Here is an 18,235-nt window from a genome sequence, read left to right as displayed (position 1 = left end):
ATACACTGTTTTCAAAAAAAGTCAGGGAAGCTGTTCTCCAAAGGAGGGAGGGGGATAGGTAGTTCCCAGGGGGTTTCTTACAGAATTCCCAGGAATGTCCTTGGGCACTTCTGGACACCTTGAGGGCTAATCCCTCACCACTGTCCCCCACCCCGATTGGCACCCACTAGATTGTCTCCCGCCCTCCCCCCCACTCCCTCCCCCAGATGCGGGGAGTGTGGGCCTGGGCTGGTCCACTTGTCGCCCCCCCCACCATGGTGCCTGCGGGGTGAGCCTGCGCCCCCTCCCGCTGTGCCCCCCCTGCCTCCCCTGCCAACATTTAGTGCCCACACCTGAGCCCCTGGCGCGTGCACAGGCCCCGCCCACACCGCCCCCTCTCCGTGCGTGGAACCCGCGCTTGCGCCCCGCAGCGCGCCCACCGCTCCTCCCGCAGTCGCCCCTCCCCCAGCGGCCGCGGTCGGTTGGTGACCTTAAGGGGCCCGAGCGCAGTCCCGGCCCAGCCCCGCGCGGCTGTGGGCGCCGGACGGAGGGGCCCCGGGCGGGAGCCACGCAGGGGGCCGGCTCGCAGCCCAGAGTGCGGGCTTGGTGCGGGGGAGGGGCGCTGAGCTGCACAACCTCTGACCTGAGCCTGGGGGAGACGCCGCGGGGTGAGTACAGGCGGCTGCACGGGGAGGCGGGAAGGCGCCCCCGGGAAGGGGGGAGAAGGGGCTCCCAGCGGCGGGGGAACCCCAGCAGCCTGCACCTGCTCCTGTGCCTGCCCGCCAAGGGCGCTGGCCAGGGCGGTTTTGCGGGCGCCCTGCCTGGGCCCCTGGGAGCTGCGGGAGCTGCACCGGGTGCTGCGGAGGCGGCCCGCCCGCCCCACTCCTTCCTGCAGGGGGGCTGGGGCGCGGGAAGGGGGGCTTGGAAAACCCGCTGCCCGAGGCGCCCCAGGCAGGGACCAGCTGGGCCTGTGCCTCTGCCTGGAGACCTGCCTCGCATCCCTGCCAAGTCCGGGTCCCTCAGGGTCGCCCCACACGCCCAGCCAGGCCGGCTTCAGGAATCGGGTAACTCTTGTTCCCGTTCATCCCACTAATGAACGTTCCTCTCCATCAGCAGCAACACAGGTACAAAGTCCTTGAGAAGTAAGACAGGGGCTGCCCTGAGTTCACCTCCCAGCGCCAGCTCCGCTGGTGGGGGCGCCGGCCTCTCACAGGCAGGGTTCTGGTAGCTCCTGTTCTGTACTTGAGGCTGCCAAGAGCCTTTTCTTCCTGGGACAGTATCAGCAGGGAATTCAATCTGCTAAGCACACTTCAGTTAGAAACAAAGCTTTGCCTGAGCGGGTTTGGATTAAAGTCCAAGAAGCCTATGCAAATAAGCAATAAATAAGAGGAATCTCAGAGTAAAAGAGTTGGACACAAGTGTGGAGGGAATATCCCTGGGAAGATTCATAACATGAGCGATGGCACCACTTGCACCCAGAGCGCCTGGCAGCCCAGGGGTCCTCGCAGTCCCACCTTGGGGAGCAGGCCCAGAGCAGCTCAGGAGGAAGGTCTCCACTTAGGGAGAAGCATAAGTACATGGAGACAAGGTAACGCCTGCGACTGATTGTCAGGGTCATCTGTAGGCACCTACCTTAGGCACACAAGTTTATTGAGTTATTAGTAATAACAGGCAACTTATGGTATAAAACAAGATTTTAGCAATTTCTCTGTTCAAAGGGAGGAAAAATTGGCAAGAGTAAACATTGACTTGTTTTGCTGGATGGATCGGGGTCCCCAAGACCCCAGGTTTGCTGATTCCTTAGCAGATTCTTGGCTTTGATTTATTACAGGGAAAGGACAAGGCAAAATTTGCAAAGGCTCCAGGGGAGAAGTCCCGGGGTATCAGGCGTTGTCTCCCAAGGTCCCCTCTCAGGGGAGCACTTAACTCCCAGCACCCAGTTCTGGGGCACCTGAAATGCTGCCAGCAGGACTCAGTGCCCTGAGATTTTGTTGGGGGCCCATCGTCTGGGCATCCCATACCAGCATACAGCCAAGTTCCAGAGCCACAAGGAAAGCCCGTGTTTCATACAAGCCGCATTGTACAAACCATTTAGGCACAGAGGGCCCCTCTTAAGTAAATGTGGTGGGAACCTTCTGGAAATCTAAGTTCCTAGGTGCCTTTTGGGCCAGCCTCTGGGATGGCCTTCCGAGGACAGGACGGCCGGCTTACAAGTCTGGCCTGGTTATTTCCAGGGTGTTGGGGACGGAGGAGGTTAAACCTGTTACTCAAGTCAGTTTTTCTGTAGATTTTCTTTCTGTTGTTCTGTGTAGAATCAAAAGGTGGCTAATTTTTCTCTCTCACAGCTGGGTTTTTCCAAACATAAAATTAATTAACTTAATCATTTATTTAATTTATTTTTTGAAATATGTTTTTATTTATTTTACAGAGAGGAAGAGAAAGGGAGAGAAATAAACTTCGATGTGAGAAATATCAATCAGTTGCTTCTGTACACGCCTCAGTTGGGATCTAATCTGCAACCTGGATATGTGCCCTGAGCAGGAATTGACCCAGCGACTTTTTGGTGCATGGGACTACACTCAACCAACTGAGCCACAGAAGCCAGGGCGACTTAGTTATTTATTGAGCACTGTGTGCCAGTATCTCATGTAGGCTCAGGAAATTCAGCTGGAGCAAGACAACTACTCAACTTTGAAATTTCAGTTTTTAACTGAGGCGGGTTATTTCTTTTTTTTTTTTCCAATTTATCTTTATTGTTGGAAGTATTACACATCTACCATTTTTCCCCCCATTGATCCCGTCCCCCCTGTACCCCTCCCCAGGCCTTTACCCTGCTATTGTCTGACTCCAAGGGTTATGCAGATATGTATATAAATTCTTATGTTAGTCTCTCCCCAGTCTCCCTCCTCCGTTTTCCATCTAAGATTCTTCAGTTTACTCCATACTTCCATGTCTCTGAATCTATTTTATTTATTGGTTTATTTTGTACAGTAGATTCCACATGAGTAAGATCATGTGACACTTGTCTTTCTCTGACTGGCTTACCTCACTTAGCATAATACTCTCCAGATCCCACCATGCTGTCTCAAAGGAGATCCTTCATTTTTACAGCTGCATAGTATTCTGTGGTGTAAATGTCCCAGAAGATACTTGATAGGATTTCAGTATTTTTCAGCTTGTAGATACTTGTTTGGTATTCTAACATATGGTCTATCTTTGAGAATGTCCCATGTGTACTAGAGGAGAATGCATATTCTTCAGCTTTAGGGTGACGTGTTCTGTAAATATCAATTAAATCCATCTGATTCAGTGTGTCCTTTAGAGTCACTGTTTCCTTGTTGATTTTTTCTCTGGAAGACCTATCCAGTAAAGTCAATGGGGTGTCAAATTCCCCTACTTTGACTGTATTGCTTTTGACCTCTCTTTTAAAGTCTTCTAGAAATTTTTTAGGTTTTTTTCCAGCCTGTGTGACTTGTTGGTTCTTAGGTGGGTGTCAAGTAGACAGCATTTATTTGGGTCTTGTTTTCTTATCCATTCATCTACCCTGTGTCTTTTGCTTGGAACATTTATTCCACTTATATTTGTTATTATTGATAGGTACTTATCTATTGCCATATTATTTCTTTATGCCTGTGTTTTTCATTATCTTTTTCAACTTCTTATTATGACAGTCACTTTAACATTTCTTGCAGTGCTGGTTTGATGGGGATAAATTCCTTTAGCCTTTTTTTGTCTGGGAAGCTCTTTATTTCACTATCTATTTTGAATGATAGCCTTGCTGGGTAGAGTATTCTTGGTATGAGATCCTTGTTTTGCATTACCTTGAATACTTGATGATATGGAGTTCAGAATACTGATTATAATGATGCTCAACAGCATGAAAAAAGATATAGAGACTATGAAGGAAATTAAGAATGACATAGTAGAAATAAATTTTAAAAAATTGGAAGCAATGAACAGCAGATTAGGGGAAGCTGAGGATCAGATCAGCGAATTAGAAGACAGGGTGGAAAAAAATCACTCAGGTAGAAAACCAAAAAGAAAAAGCAATTAAAAAACAGGAATATAGTTTAAGAGAGCTGTGAAACAACATGAAATGTAACAATATTTGCATCATAGTGGTGCCAGAAGAGGTTGAATGTAAGCAAAGATTAGACAACCTGTTTGAAGAAATAATGGCAGAAAGTTTTTCTAACCAATGAAGGAAACAGTCACACAAGTTCAAGAGGCACAGAGAGTCCCAAGCAAGAAGAACCCACAGGGGCCCACACCCAAACACATCATAATTAAAACGCCAAAAATCCACGGCAAAGAGAGAATCTTAGAGGCAGCAAGAGAAAACAAGCTGTTACCTACAAAGGAGCTCCCATAAGGCTGTCAGCTGCTTTCTCATCATAAACTCTACAGGCCAGCAGGTTATTTCTTTTAAAGGGGGTATATTAAAGCCAGCTAGCCAGCTAGATACCATTAAACATGTGAACTCACCAGAGAGACAAAGGGCATTTTTTCTTCTGGTATTTATTTAATAAACTTACTGAACACCTAAAAAGAAATGAAAGGAAAAAGGAAATGAAAAAGGAGGAAATGAAAAAGGAAAGGAAAGGAGAAAAAGGAAAGGAGAGGAGAGGAGAGGGGAGGGGAGGAGAGGGAGAGGGAAGGAGGGGAGGGGAGGGGAGAGGAGAGGGAGGACCCTCCTCTAACACTGCAAGCCTGTCTTAGAACTGGTCTCATAAAATGCCCCAAGATTTGGGACTGTAATCACAGTGGATCTTTGGGGCTGAAACTGACCTGTCCAATAAATATTAATGCCCTAATGGTATGCCAAACTAACACCCTTATTATTTTTTTCAGAGCATCACATCAAATAAATTAAAATTCTCATGTCAATTGACTCACTTGGCAGAAAGAAACCTGCACACTGTGAGAAGAGAGAAGATGGGAGAAGAGTTCAGAAGCCTTGGAAAGAGACAGGTGGAAGAGGCACCGGACAGTATACTAAAATGTGAATATCAACACCATCGACTGCCCCACTTCCTAACAAATCCAGATTATAATTTTCTCAATTTGGGAATGAGAGCTGTTCCACATCAAATCAGGTATAGTAATTAGCATTTTTGTTTCCGTATGCCTTAGAGAATATGATGATGATCAGCTTAGCTCAGGAAAAATGTGCATATTACTTGCACACAAAATCCTCTTCTGTAAGGACCACTAGTTATAATGCTCATTAGTTATAATATTATTAGTCAGAATTCCCATATTCTCTGTAATCCTGATCACTTAACTGCTGGAAAATCTTTCTTATGTGTAATGTAGTTTCATTCTATACCTTAAGCCTCTTCCACTGTTTCTGTCCTGTTTGCTTCAGAAAAGATTATTACACACCTGCTTGTATAAAATTTTCACATATGCTTACAGAGGGCTATGAAATTTTATCATGATTATTCCTGAAGTTGAAACTTTTCTAATCTTTTCTTACAGATTGTGGCATAGAGTGCTAGTTACTTTCCAATAATCAGTTCTCCCTTCTGTGTTACTTACTCAGTTATGTGATTACATTTTTTGAGCCTCTCTTGCAGCTAGGTGTGACCATGTGACTAGACTTTAAGCCAGTAATATGTAAGCACTGTGCTATGTGGATATTCTGAAAAAAATGTCCCTTATCATTTTGCCTTGCTGTCTGGAATGAAGACAAAATAGCTGGAGATCAATAACCATCCTGAGCCATGAGTTTGAGGTGTGATGGGCAACACTGTGTGTTGACCCTTCTACTAGAAATAAATTTTATGAGAATAGGCACCTTGTTTACCTTGGTCAAAGCAACATCCCCAGCACCTAAAAATGCCTGTAGTATGTGGTATAGGTTAAGGTATTGAATGGATATTGAATGAGTGAATGAATGAATTCACACCATACTATGTAAAACACTGATTCATAAAGTTCTTCCAGGGGATATTCAATCACCAGCAGCAAAAGCAAGGTCTCCGTTTCTGTCACAAAATCAAACTTTGCCATAAATCACATCACTCCTATTAGCTTCCCTTTGCTCTCCCAGATTTGCTACTGTTATAGAAGGAGAGGATATTTTCTTACTGTTCTGCAATGTTTTCTTCAACCAAAATATTTTAAAATCTACTTTCCTAATAATTTTTTCTATTATTTTTTGGCTTAGCAAGTTTTAAAATTTTTAATATTCTAGGTCATGCATTTCTTTCTGTGTGTATCTGTTGTTAAATGCAGGCACTACTTTGTCACAATATCTTAGGTGTCCTCTCAAGTCTACAAGAGTCATCCAGAATGGTATCTAATGACATTCCTAGGACATTAGACAAAAATATTATCACCATGGAATACGGTCACTAGGTCCTAAGGATTTAACTCCATGTTGTTTCCTGAACCTGAACTTCATTAAGCCCTTTCCCACTCCACTGTGGTCCCCACATTTCAATACATTGCTTGTTCTTGTCACCAAACCTTTCATATATCTTTTAAACTATTAAATATTAATAATCTCTGCTTCCTTGATTTTTGACCTCAGTTTTCCCTCCTGCTGTCCTTTTAATAAAGGGGAACACTCCCTCTGCTCCTTTTTTGTTTTCTTTTTTGGCACCTATGTGATGTAAATGTTCACACTTTTTTCAATTACATGTCATTTTTGTCCTAATATTTTTCTCTACTCTTCTCCAAAAGTTGGTGCTATTCCCGTTAATTATTTGGGGAAAATAATTAGCCTGCTTTTCTATTTCTGTGAGATCTATTTGTGGTAGAACCCCTTGGTTTTGCTCAAAGTTCTTTTGAACCCACCCAGCTTTGAGGAAAGATATTATTTGGGTTTTGTTGGATACTTTCAGCTTTTCTGAAGGGCACACTTCTCGACACCTCACCCTCTCCTTCCCAGGGGCTTTCCCTGTAGGAGCCTATTAAAATAAAGACAGAGGTCATCCGACGAGCTCTTCCTAAGTCTCTCCTCTACTAGAAATGTCTCTGTGGCCGCACAGGTCGTGCTCCTTCCTGGCCTCTCCGTCCTTCCAGAGCTCGTCCATCCCTGCTCTGGGTGCATCCCTCCTGCTCACAGGGGGCCTTGCTCCCTTCATTCTCCTGGCTCCTCTAACTTCTGTTTTTTTTCTCCATTGCCTTTTATCCTTTAACATATAAATATACTTGTATTTTTCATCTAAAATTAAAAATAGCAGTGTAGAGGAAAATAGTAGTGTATTTCCTTCTAACTACTGCCACATCTCTCTTCCCAGCCAAATGTTGGGGAAGAGAAGCCCTCAGTTGCTGTCTTCACTTCCTTGCTTCCTGTTCACTGCTTCACCCCAATGCTGTAGGCAATGGCCTTTGTAGCTTTCCTGCCCTCCTGACAACACTGGACTTGGTTAGGAAATTATGTATGGAAGCTGAGACCTGGCCAGATCTGTGCCCTTGGTAAGGGGGTGGAGTGGGTGCAGGGCAGGGAGGGGGCATCCTGAACCACTGCCTTCCCTGTAAGGTGGGGGCCTGGAGGGAACTCTGGGCGGGATTGTTCCCTCGTAACCAGGTGACCGCGGAATGTGCTCTGGTTGGCTGGTGCCAACCAGGTGAACTGCCTTCAGTTGAGAAGCAGCTGTGGAAGGAGGAGGAGCTTCGGCTGTGCTCTCTTCTTGCGGTGGCTGTGATTCTCAGCAGTTGTCTGATCTCCACACCTTTGGACTAAGTCAGGCTGCTCGCCGTCCTCACAGACTAGTCAGCTCAGTGGAGGCGGTCACAGCTGACAGCAGGGGGGGCAGCAGCAGGGGCACAGGCGGGCCTTGAGCCCTGCCCAGGGCCTGGCAGCCCAGTGGCCCCTGTGCTGTACAGGGCTTTGGCACTGTTGGGAGTTGGGGGGTGGGACTGTTGAGTGAAGGCAGTGACAGCAGCAAGGAGTGAAGGGTCCTCATGGGGAACAAACTGTCCTGCTGCTGCCTGAAGCCCAATGCCAGCCCCAAGCTGGGCCAGCACTCTGGGGGGCGGCCTCGGGAATATGAGACTCCTGTGTATGGGGGGGGCTCCAGGAACTCAGTGGCAGAACCACCAGCCACGGCTGCCATGGAACTTGACAACTTGCATTCCCTGTTCTGTGATGGCCACCCTATCCTGCGCCTCAGTGACGTGGAAAAGCCCGACGGTAAGGAGGTGGCGGGTGTCTACTGCTCTCAGAAGTACCTCTGTCCTGTGCTGACCCCAGGGTCCCCTAGCAGGGAGCCACCCCCTCAGGCTCCTTGGCTGGAGCCGGCTTTCATGGAGCTGGCTCTTCCTGGCATCCCCACTCCTTATTCCCTTCCAGTCCTGTCTGGCCAGTTTCCTTCCCTGTTCAGTACCCAAACCCCCCAGTTCGTACTCCCAACCCAGCCTGAGACACTCCAGGCCTTGGCCCTTCCTGTTTATGCCTCTGTTTAATGTCTCGTGGGCCTCTGTGAAGACTTTTGGGTATATTTTCTCCTTTTTGTCAGTGAAAACTTGAATCCCCCAACTTCAGAGTATCCATCCCATCTCCCTCTCCTTACTTATCCGTAAGGTACTTAAGTGAAGGAACCAGGTAGGGGCTGGGGATACCCTGGCTCCCTCCCACCTGTTAAGATAGTTGATACTCAGGACAGTTCACATGCAAAGATGTTAGAGTTTATTATTTCAATTCAAAATAGACAACTGACATGGACTCTATGTGGTTTTCAGTTGCCTGCCTAGAAGCTGCTTTATTCCTCCCAACTGTAATTTGAATACAGAGGGAAATGGTGGGAGAAGGACTTGAAATTACTGAGTGATGTGTAATGTGCTGCCAGTGCTACCGAGAATAGTTGTTTGGTTGTTTTTTTACACAAAGGAGAACCCTCTCAGTCTGATTATTTTAATATATTTACTTCGACACAAATATTTCTTCAGTCTTACTTCAGTGACTTAGCAGAAGTCACTTTCATATTGCCTGTTCTAAGGAGGGGTGGGGGTTCACAAGAGTGTTGGTCAAAAGTTTCAAAGGAGAAGAACACATAGGTTTAGACTAATTTGTAACAAAGTCTTGGGGGTTAAGACGTCAGAGCGTGCACAAGAATGTTCGTCTCCATGGCTCCCCCTAGGTCCTCTCCCCTCCTGCAGGGAGATTCCTGTCTGACTGTGAGAATGTTCAGGTAACAGTCCTAAAGACCAGGTGCCTAAAGGGGTTGGGGACGAGGCAGGGGAGGGGGAGGGAGAAGAAGTGCTTGTGTAAAATAAGCCTGGGTATCAGTGTAGCTAATGGGGACTGTGGTTTTGAAGTAGAAAACATTCACAAAGATGTTAAAACCCCACTGGTTCATTTGCTTCATGTAAATGCCAGAGATTATTTCATAGAGCAAATGTACTATAGCTCTTACTCTATTTAAACTTTAGTTGAGCTTTTAATTTCTTTAAATGTTAGAATAATTAGCTGTGTGAATTCACCCAGATGGTGCACATGACTTTGTAACTGAAAAGTACTCGCTTTTCAGAATATTCAAATATTGTGAAATAAATTAACAAGTTATGTGAATTAATTAAGTGTACCTTTAAGCACAAGGCAAGTAAGTACCTGTGAAAACTTCTGCTCGCTCTGCTTGGCGCTGCCAGGTAAGCCTCTGAGTGATTTTATAAACCAGTTAGTATGGGTAGTGTTGGATGAGAGGCTAAAGAGGACCTTGATTTAATTCTTTTAAGGTGTACAACTCACTTCCACGTATATCTCCTTTGGCCCTTCTCACTGCAAATAAGGCCCGTGTATACTCTCCCTCCATTGCTGCCGAGGAAACCGAGACTTAGGCTGTGAAGTGACTGTGGCACAGCTGCTGAGCAGAAGAGGCTGACGTGCAGGTGGCAATGTGCCAAATTCAGTTTCTGTGGTGCTTACAAAGTCTTTAGATTTTGGCTTATATTTCGTAATTTCTCCATAAATCGAGCCCATTTTAACTTCCTCCACTCGTGATTACTCCCATTTGCAATCATTGTATACAACTCAGAAGCAACGGCTGCTCCCCCTGTGTCTATAAACTCATCACAGTGGGTAAGAGTCAAAGTAGAAGTCACGGGGGAGCAGGAATTTCCCCGGGTGCGAGTTGCTGTGTTTTAAGGAGTGTGTTCCGACGGCCTCGGATGGAAGCCGACAGAGCTCTGGACGCAGAGGGACCTTGTGAGAAGCTGGTGAGAGGGCAGGTCAAGGACCAGAGAGTGAGCACAAGCCTGTAGTGAGTAATGTAAACCAGAGAAGCTGGAAATACAGGGTTCAAAGTATAGAATTGCCTTTTATATTGAATGTGATAGTTTTTTTATTTCAACTTGTTTTTCATTTGGGGCCACATTCAATAACGTGATGTGAGAAACCTCAATTTCAGCATTTGCCTGTTATTAAGTTTCCATAGAAACAAGGTGAAAATAGCAAATGTAAAGTCCAAGGACACTGAAAGTTTGCTTTTAATGTCTTTATTTCAGACAATTTCATATCAGTTTCCCCGGAAATAGGAAATACCTACTTAGATGTAAAACATTCTGGCTTTTCTGTGATGGAGAATTGAACCATGTGCCTCTTACACAGAATCACGCTTGAATGATGCTCTGCCTTGTTCTTCTGGAACAGAACGTGGTTTCTTGAAGTCATTTCCAGGGGATATTCTTAAGAGCCTAGTACAGATTTCAGACAGACTTAAAAGAATTTGTGTAGCACCTTGCCTTTATCTAACAGTATATCGAATATAACTGATGGTGGCCTCAGTAACACAAGAAAGACACTAAGGTCCTGTCATCCAGTGTTGTTATTACTCACCAACTGCTCACACAGCCTTTCATGTCCTGACCTCATGAGCTTTGCTAATTTGCTGGCTCAAGGTGCTCTCTCAGGGGACCCTTCCTCCCGCTGCCCCTGAGGGGTGCGTAGGAAGGAACTGGCAATACTATGAGGAAAAACCTCTGGGCAGCAGATCTTCACTCTTTCCAGGAGCTATTTTAAACCCTCTTTTTTTCGTGACAATATTAATAAGCATTTGATGTAAAAGACTGGAAAATACAGAAAAGTCCCTGGCTTATGCTGAGAACACCCAGAACTTATTTTAATATTTCGGTGTTTATTCTTTCTGAACCTTTCTTACGCATAAAATACAACATTTGATTTTACAAAAATGCAGTCACTGTTTGTGTGCTGCTTTATAGCTCTTTGGTGTAAAGAGAAGTAATGACATACAGCCCCTGGACCTGTGCCTGACCCCTGGAGAGTGCACTAGGCTGTATTTCCAGTCAACTGCATGGAGCTCTGCTGCAGGCCTTTTCATAACTGTCCCTGTACGTTCAGATGGTTGGAGCATCATTCAGGTGCCCAGTCTTTAGGATGGGCCATGGTCCAAAGTTGAACTGTACACAGTCCCATTATAATGCTTTATTCTGGGGACCCAGATAAAAACAGATGCATTGTACTGACCTGTAAACAGATGATATACTTTCATATAACTAAATTAGGATGTCATTTTGCACTTAAGGTATTTTAACAGTAAATGTTCTTATCCCAAATTAACGTCACCATTGGTTTTTCAGTGGACAGCAGAACTCTTTTAGGTTTTTTGTGGGTTTTGTGTCTCTAATTCTGAGTAACTACTATAAGATCTGAAAGAAGTGCTGATCTTAGATGACAAATCTAAAGATTGCATTTGGTAAAATCTTAAGAGTTATAAGAGAATTGGGAGAAACTTAATTGACTTGGGGTACACTGAAATAGATAGATATTTACTGGGCACCATTCCAGATGCAGGACAAACAGTGATAGTCAAGGCCAGGCTCCCATCCTAGGTTTCTACATTCTAGAGGATCCTAGGCGCGGAGAGCACATGGACAGTCAAGAAAGTCAGGGTTAAAGACGGCTGCTCTCTTTAGTGACACTGAGCCGGTCTGAAAATGAGGGAGCCCTGTGAACACGCTCCATGCAGTTCCTCAGGTGGGGGTGCGCAGAGTGCAGGCCACGAACAGCAGGCTGGGGGGGGGGGGGGGCTGCGGAGACTGACGGGCGCCGGGAGGAGGAAGGCGGTGCGTTCAGACCTGCATTCCGGTGGGCCTTGACAAAAAATACAAATTTTAGTCTAGTAATGGGAAGCCACTGGAGGATTATATGTAGGGAAATGATGCTAATTGTATAAAGAGAGAGAGGAACAGCGAGGGAGAGAGAGAGAAGCTCCCGGGTGAGAAGGGGGATGCAGGGGTGTCAGGTAGACGGCGGGCAGAGTAGCGCAGGGGAGTCAACCGTGGATTGAACAGAAACTGTAAGGGCCTAAAATGGGCCGAGTTAAGGAAATTAAGTCTAAATGTAGTGACACAATAGGAATGACAAGTCACAGAGAAATAAACTGGTAGGTCCCCACCTTAGACTACTATGGAGCTATAAAAAATAAAATATCTCTTTCCTGCTATGTGGTGATCTCCAGGATAAGTTACATGGAAAAGGAAGGAGAGGACATCCAGTGATGTACATGACAAAGCAGGGGAAATATGTATTTGCTTATTTTACAAAAATGCTGAGAGAAATTCCTGCTAATTGTGTGACTTTGGTTCCTTTCCCTTCAACGGGCAGCCAAGGCTCACATTTACTTAAGATGACGTGGGGGTGCTGGTTAATGAGCGGGCACTTCATACACTTCCTCTGAAGTGATGCTAAATGTTCATATTTTGCTTTTGAATTAATTTATGAAAGCTTTTTTGTCATTTCTTGGTGCTCTATATATAGTACATACATTCCTCTTGCATTTCATTTCACCCTTACAGTGTTTTGAGTTCAGTAATATAGGAATTTTATCTGCTTTACATGTGAGAAGACAGGCTCTGAGTGGTATAAATTGAGTTTTCCGAGGTTTGAACATCAGGTTGCTGGAGCAGGAATGTGAATTTCAGATGGATGGACACAGGGATAGGACTGATAGAGTGACATGTCATGTGATCAGCTTTGGGGATACTACCTTTTTTCACACACCCTTTTTCTAGTGTGTTAGAGTAATTAAACTTCAGGGTTAAAACAGTAACATTCCATAATTTGAGATGAAATGGAGGTAAATTGTTACTCAGGAATGTTCCTAAAAGTCCAAGACACTGAGCAAAGAACCTTTAAAAATACATAATGGAAGAACGGTGTACTTCACTGTGGGAACTGTCACGTCTCGGTCACAGTCACTGACACGTGTTGAGGCTCAAACAAGGCAGCCCTGAGATCCAAGGCGAGGCCGCTGCAGAGGGGGTTTGGAAGCCAGAGCTGGGAGGGGCAGAGGCTTCCTAGGAAGCAAGGCTCAAGGAGCAGCAGCCTGGGGGCCCCAGGGGCTCACCCTGTGCCCTTGGGTGGGGCAGCCAGCTCCAGGCCCTGGGGAAGGAGCCACCTGCCTGGGGGGAAGTGCAGACTCAGAGAGAGAAAATCATTAGTGTATAATCCACTTGTTAGAGTCTAAATTTCGTGTTATGGGTCAGGAAACTAATACAATGTATAGTAAATACAATGTGTAGTTTAGGGATAGAGCAGTCAGTACATGCAGGAACCTTAAGTGAACAGGTGCCCAGCAGTTGGCCTAGAAACTTCTGACATTTCTATTTAATTGGAATAAATTGAAATCAATGTCTTTCTGAAAAATGCTGCTTAAAACCACACTATAAAATAGTGATGCAGTATTTGTCATTAGCAAAAAGTGGAAGTTATATATATATAAAATTGTTGGAGGCTATAAACAGAAAATATTTTATGAAAGGCTCATGCAAATTAATAACCTTAGGGTTCTCGTGGGCACAATACATACAGTACCTGTAAACAAAAGGCAACTCACCAAGGTGGAAATAACACTGTTAACTGTGGTCAAACTATATAATCAAAGAAATGCAAATTAGAGACACTGTGAGGGTCCTCATTCACATAACTAGGATTTCTTTAAGTATTAAAGCTGGGGTGGAAGCTAAAACTGGCATGCTTGGTGGCATTATACTCTAGTGTGCCCTCACCTGTTTTAGAAAGCAAATTAGTTGTATGTATTATGCCATAAAAACAATCAAACCTTTTGGTCTAGCCATTTTATTTTAAAGAGCTTTTCTAAGGAGATTCAAAAGATTGTTTAAAACCATGGACTTGTATGACCAAAGTTCACAGAGCAAAATCCAAGGTACTCCTTGATTCAGGACTGAAGTGAGCTTCTCAGAACTTGTCTCAGTTCTGCTCCTGTGGATTTCTCCTGAAAAGGCTTCCTCCTCATGCTGGTAAAGTCAATGCCCAGAGCTCCAGAGGCCCTAAGGCTCCTAGAGGTCAGCTCTGCCTTTCTCTGAGGTTCTTGGGAGGTGCCAGACCAGCTGGGATTGATCGGCCAGCCCTGGGGCATGTGCCTGCCCTAGGACCGGGTGTAGGGTAGGGGAAGCTTCAGCTTTGTGTTTGTTACTTGAACTAATTTTTTTTCTGAATGTTGTCCTTTCTTTTATTTCAGCCTTCTTGATTTGTATATTTTGAGCCATAGCAGCACACCTTCTTTTGTGGTGTGTGTATGAGAGAGAGAGAGAGAGAGAGAGAGAGAGAGAGAGAGAGAGAGATAGTGTGTGTGTGTGTGTGTGTGTGTGTGTGTGTGTGTAAGCCCGCTGCTGCTTTGATTCAAGTACATACTTTTCCTGGGCTTTCCAATGAAATTTTTAATTAAACTTTATCATGCCATAGGCCCCAATACATAACATGGCAACTTCTGCAAACATATGCTGTTAGTTTTTATTCAAATTCAGTGTATTTGCTTTATTTTTGGTAGGAAATAGTGTTGAATTCTCTCAGGAGCCGGAGGTTAGGGCTAGTCTGATAGTCTCTCCCTCTCACTTTGTGCACACCTGAGTTACTTTATTTTTCCAAATTGCTCACATGGTCTCATATTTCAAATATGTGGGGAAAATCCTTTAAAATAATTTTATGAGTTTTTCACAGCAAAATATTGAATAGAATAGTGTCTCCAAAGGCAATTTAATAAACTTGAAATTCAGGGAAGGAGCTTCCTTGAAGAACAAGACAATTGGCTCAGTTATTTAATTTCTCTGCTGGCGGGACTGTCAAAGTGGACGGCTCAGATGTCTACTAACCAGCCCGTCCCGAATGATGTTTGGGCAACATTCTAACTGTGTTACTCGGAGGGGAAAGTCTTCTAGGTAAATACATTTGGACATGATGTTAGACTTTATTCATTACTATAGTTTTAACATATCAGTAAGCATTTTGATTCTCCAAGAACCAGGGCTATAGTCTATTTATATCTGAGCTCCAAATGCCCTTTTAAAAAACAGGACCAGCCCGGCCGGCCATCGTTCAGCAGTTGAGCGTCGACCTAGGATCCAGGCAATCGGGGTCCGATTCCTGGTCAGGGCACGTGCCCGGGTTGCGGGCTCGATCCCCATTCGGGGGCTTGCAAGAGGCAGCCGATCAATGACTCATCATTGATGTTTCTATCTCTCTCTCTCCCTCTCCTTTCCCCTCTCTGTAATCAATAAAGATATACTTCAAAACAAAACAAACAAACAAACGAAATAGGACCATTATTATGTCATTTGGGGAATGTTGCCTTCACCATTATTCTATCAGGATCTTGGTCTCCTTTCTTACAATATTGGTTAAATGGTTTGAGGTGGACATTACTAAGGCATATCATATAGTTTGTTTTGTAAATGACAACTTTTTATTGCTTTTAGTGGGGAACATTGTGTTATTAAAATTCAAGTACGTGTTTGGTATTCTTGCCTAAGTAGAAGATTATCCCACCTCGGTGCAAGGTGCGCTGCAGGGGACCTACTTTATGTGTTCACAGCAGATTTCATGTTTGCAAGCAGCCCTATGATCAGGTCGAGAAAGAATTCTTATTGAAGCCCCAAATTAATCATGGGGCATGGAAGGAAGAAATCAGAGTTTAGCTTTGGAAATTGAGGGCAGAATTAAAAAATCACTTTGACGAAAGTATAAAAATTCACCGTCGTGAAAGTGTTCCTGTAGATTAGAGCACTGAGCTCTTATGCTGTCCTTTAAAATGCGCCACGATGAACAGCCCCAAGTAAGCCTCAGCTGACTAAGTAAGTTCATTATCTGAATGGAGTTAGAATCAGCCTACGTGTGTAAAGAACATTTTCCAAAAGCAGCTCACTTGATTTGGGCCTATTTGATGTATTAGTGAGTATCTGACACTAATTGGCCACAGCATAACTTGCTTCTTGAGACTGTTTCTGGAATTCGCTAGTCATATCAGCATAAAAGAGAGGGATGGTATTTCTGATTGATAAGTAGGAGGGGGAAAGCACATATATGATTCATCGATTATTTAGGTGCAAGTTAAAAAAAGTCTAAGACATAGCTTGGTTTATTCCTCATGTATAGAAAGATCCTGCAATTTTTAATTTCCCCAGTAGAGTTTTTATATTGTTGCCTTTACTAAAATTGTCTTCCTTCCATTACTTAACTCTTTCCAACACCGTTTTAAGTGATTAAAATTGATGTATAGCTATTTTTTAAATTATCTATTTTTCTACTCAACTAAATTAGTATGCTTATTTCTCTTCTTCCTATACAGAGTGGTATTTACAGTTAATCCCTTCCGACCATCCAAGGGAAAGAACAATTTTCCTAAAGAAATATCAAATGGATGGTAAGTCAAGATAGGATTTAGGGCACAGTTAGGTTTTTATTTGAAGAAATAAAAAAAAAAAATCAGTTGTTTATGTATGAGGATTGAATTTGTGATTTTGCCTTTATTTTACATAGCGCTCAACCAAATGCTCCATCCTCCCCACATCTAGAACTTTCCAGCTCCTCCCAGCTCCCTCACCTGCTGCAGGGCTGCCCGGGGGCATCGGAGCAGACAGGCCTGCGGGGCCCCAGAAGCTCAGCATCAGCAGGGAAACTAGTGTCAGCTTCCTGTGCCCTGTTTGTTTTAGGAAAAGAGTCAGAACTGTAGGATTTTATCACCCTGCTTGCCTGCTTATTTTCCTTAATGTTATGTTAAATCGTGTTTACTTGCTTAAAAAGGCTCACAGATCCAGTTTTTCAGTTGATTAGACAGCAGAGGCAGGAGAAGGGCAGGCTCCAGTGTATCTGAATTAACGCAGCACAGTAACGGTGGGGCTTTTTAACATGCCTTTTCATGGTACGTGTGCATTTTGACTTTCTGGAGCTGATCGTTTTCGGTAGGATTGATGTATTTCTGTTTCTTCCAGAACCATGGGCTGCTCTCATGTAGAGAGGGGGAGACAGTAAAGGAAAAGCTGCCTTCAGTCCTAGGAAGGTGCCTGTGATGCCCCCCCACCTTCCAGGAGGCAGCGGGGGGCACAAAGTGCAGCCCAGGACCCTCTTGGAGCTTTTAGTTTTCTTCTGATCTTTGTTAGAGCAAAACAGTTTTGTGCATTGTAGGTGTTTAGTTAGGTTAGCCACACTCATTTTACAATTTAAACTATGGGATCCTTTGCAGGATATTCCAGGTGGTTACCAGTCAGTGGTGCAGGATGCTTCCAGGGGCCTGGCCAGAAACTGGTTCTTGGAGCCGTCAACTGCTAGATGCTGGTGACTCAAGTAAAGTGGGTGTAAATGCAGAATTAGGAACCAGGGCTCAGCAGTGGCTCAGAGATGCAGCAGTTAAACTTGTTCATTAGCTGACTCTCACCCGGCCTAATTAGCTTTGCCTTTTCAGTACATGGAGCGGCTTTGATTTGTACCTAATACAGAATCTCTCTTAGGTCAAAACAGTAAAACATAGGTCAAAGTTTTACTTTATGGCACTAATCTTGCCAGGGGATTTAAATTATAAATTTTGGGGAAGTGATAAAAAAAAAAATGGAGTGAAATTTGTCTTATTTTGCATGTTGGTATCTGTCAGGGAATCATAACTTTTGTTTCCCTGCAGCATATGTATCTGCATTGATCACTTATTCTTTTTATTCTTAGTGCGAGGAAAGAGGAGGAAGAGCTATTCACACCACGTAAGTAAACACTTGAAAAGTTAAGTAAGAAATTAATAATTGGAATTAAAAATTGTCCGCCATGATTTTTTGAAGTTTATGATGGACCCAGTGTCATCAGCGTGGCCCCTTTTTGATAGATTTTCTAAATCACTTCTGTTATCTTAATTATCAAACTTACATATTCAGGCTTAGTGATCCCCACCTTTTAAGGGTTTCCGACCTTTAAGTTAAATTTCAATAACATGTTTGTGATATAAAGATCTGCCTTAAATTTTTGCCTTAACTTTTAATCTTGTTTTTTACAAAATAAACAATATAC

At 44.1% G+C, this 18,235-nt stretch overlaps 1 long non-coding RNA gene across 1 annotated transcript; it reads left to right on the top strand.

Annotated features, from left to right (window-relative positions):
* Positions 1 to 594: 594 nt before the first annotated feature.
* Positions 595 to 17,937, top strand: LOC148094369 (uncharacterized). The gene is made up of 5 exons (XR_015715760.1): positions 595 to 647; positions 2,408 to 4,394; positions 4,883 to 5,075; positions 16,533 to 16,607; positions 17,900 to 17,937. It is a non-coding gene; the product is annotated as an uncharacterized LOC148094369 (long non-coding RNA).
* The last annotated feature ends 298 nt before the right edge of the window (positions 17,938 to 18,235 follow it).

The sequence above is a fragment of the Miniopterus natalensis genome, chromosome 1, assembly GCF_054644295.1.
Source record: "Miniopterus natalensis isolate mMinNat1 chromosome 1, mMinNat1.hap1, whole genome shotgun sequence".
NCBI classification, from domain to species: Eukaryota; Metazoa; Chordata; class Mammalia; order Chiroptera; family Miniopteridae; genus Miniopterus; species Miniopterus natalensis.
Note: the sequence above shows the minus strand (reverse complement) of the source record. Positions and strands in the feature narration are given on the sequence as shown.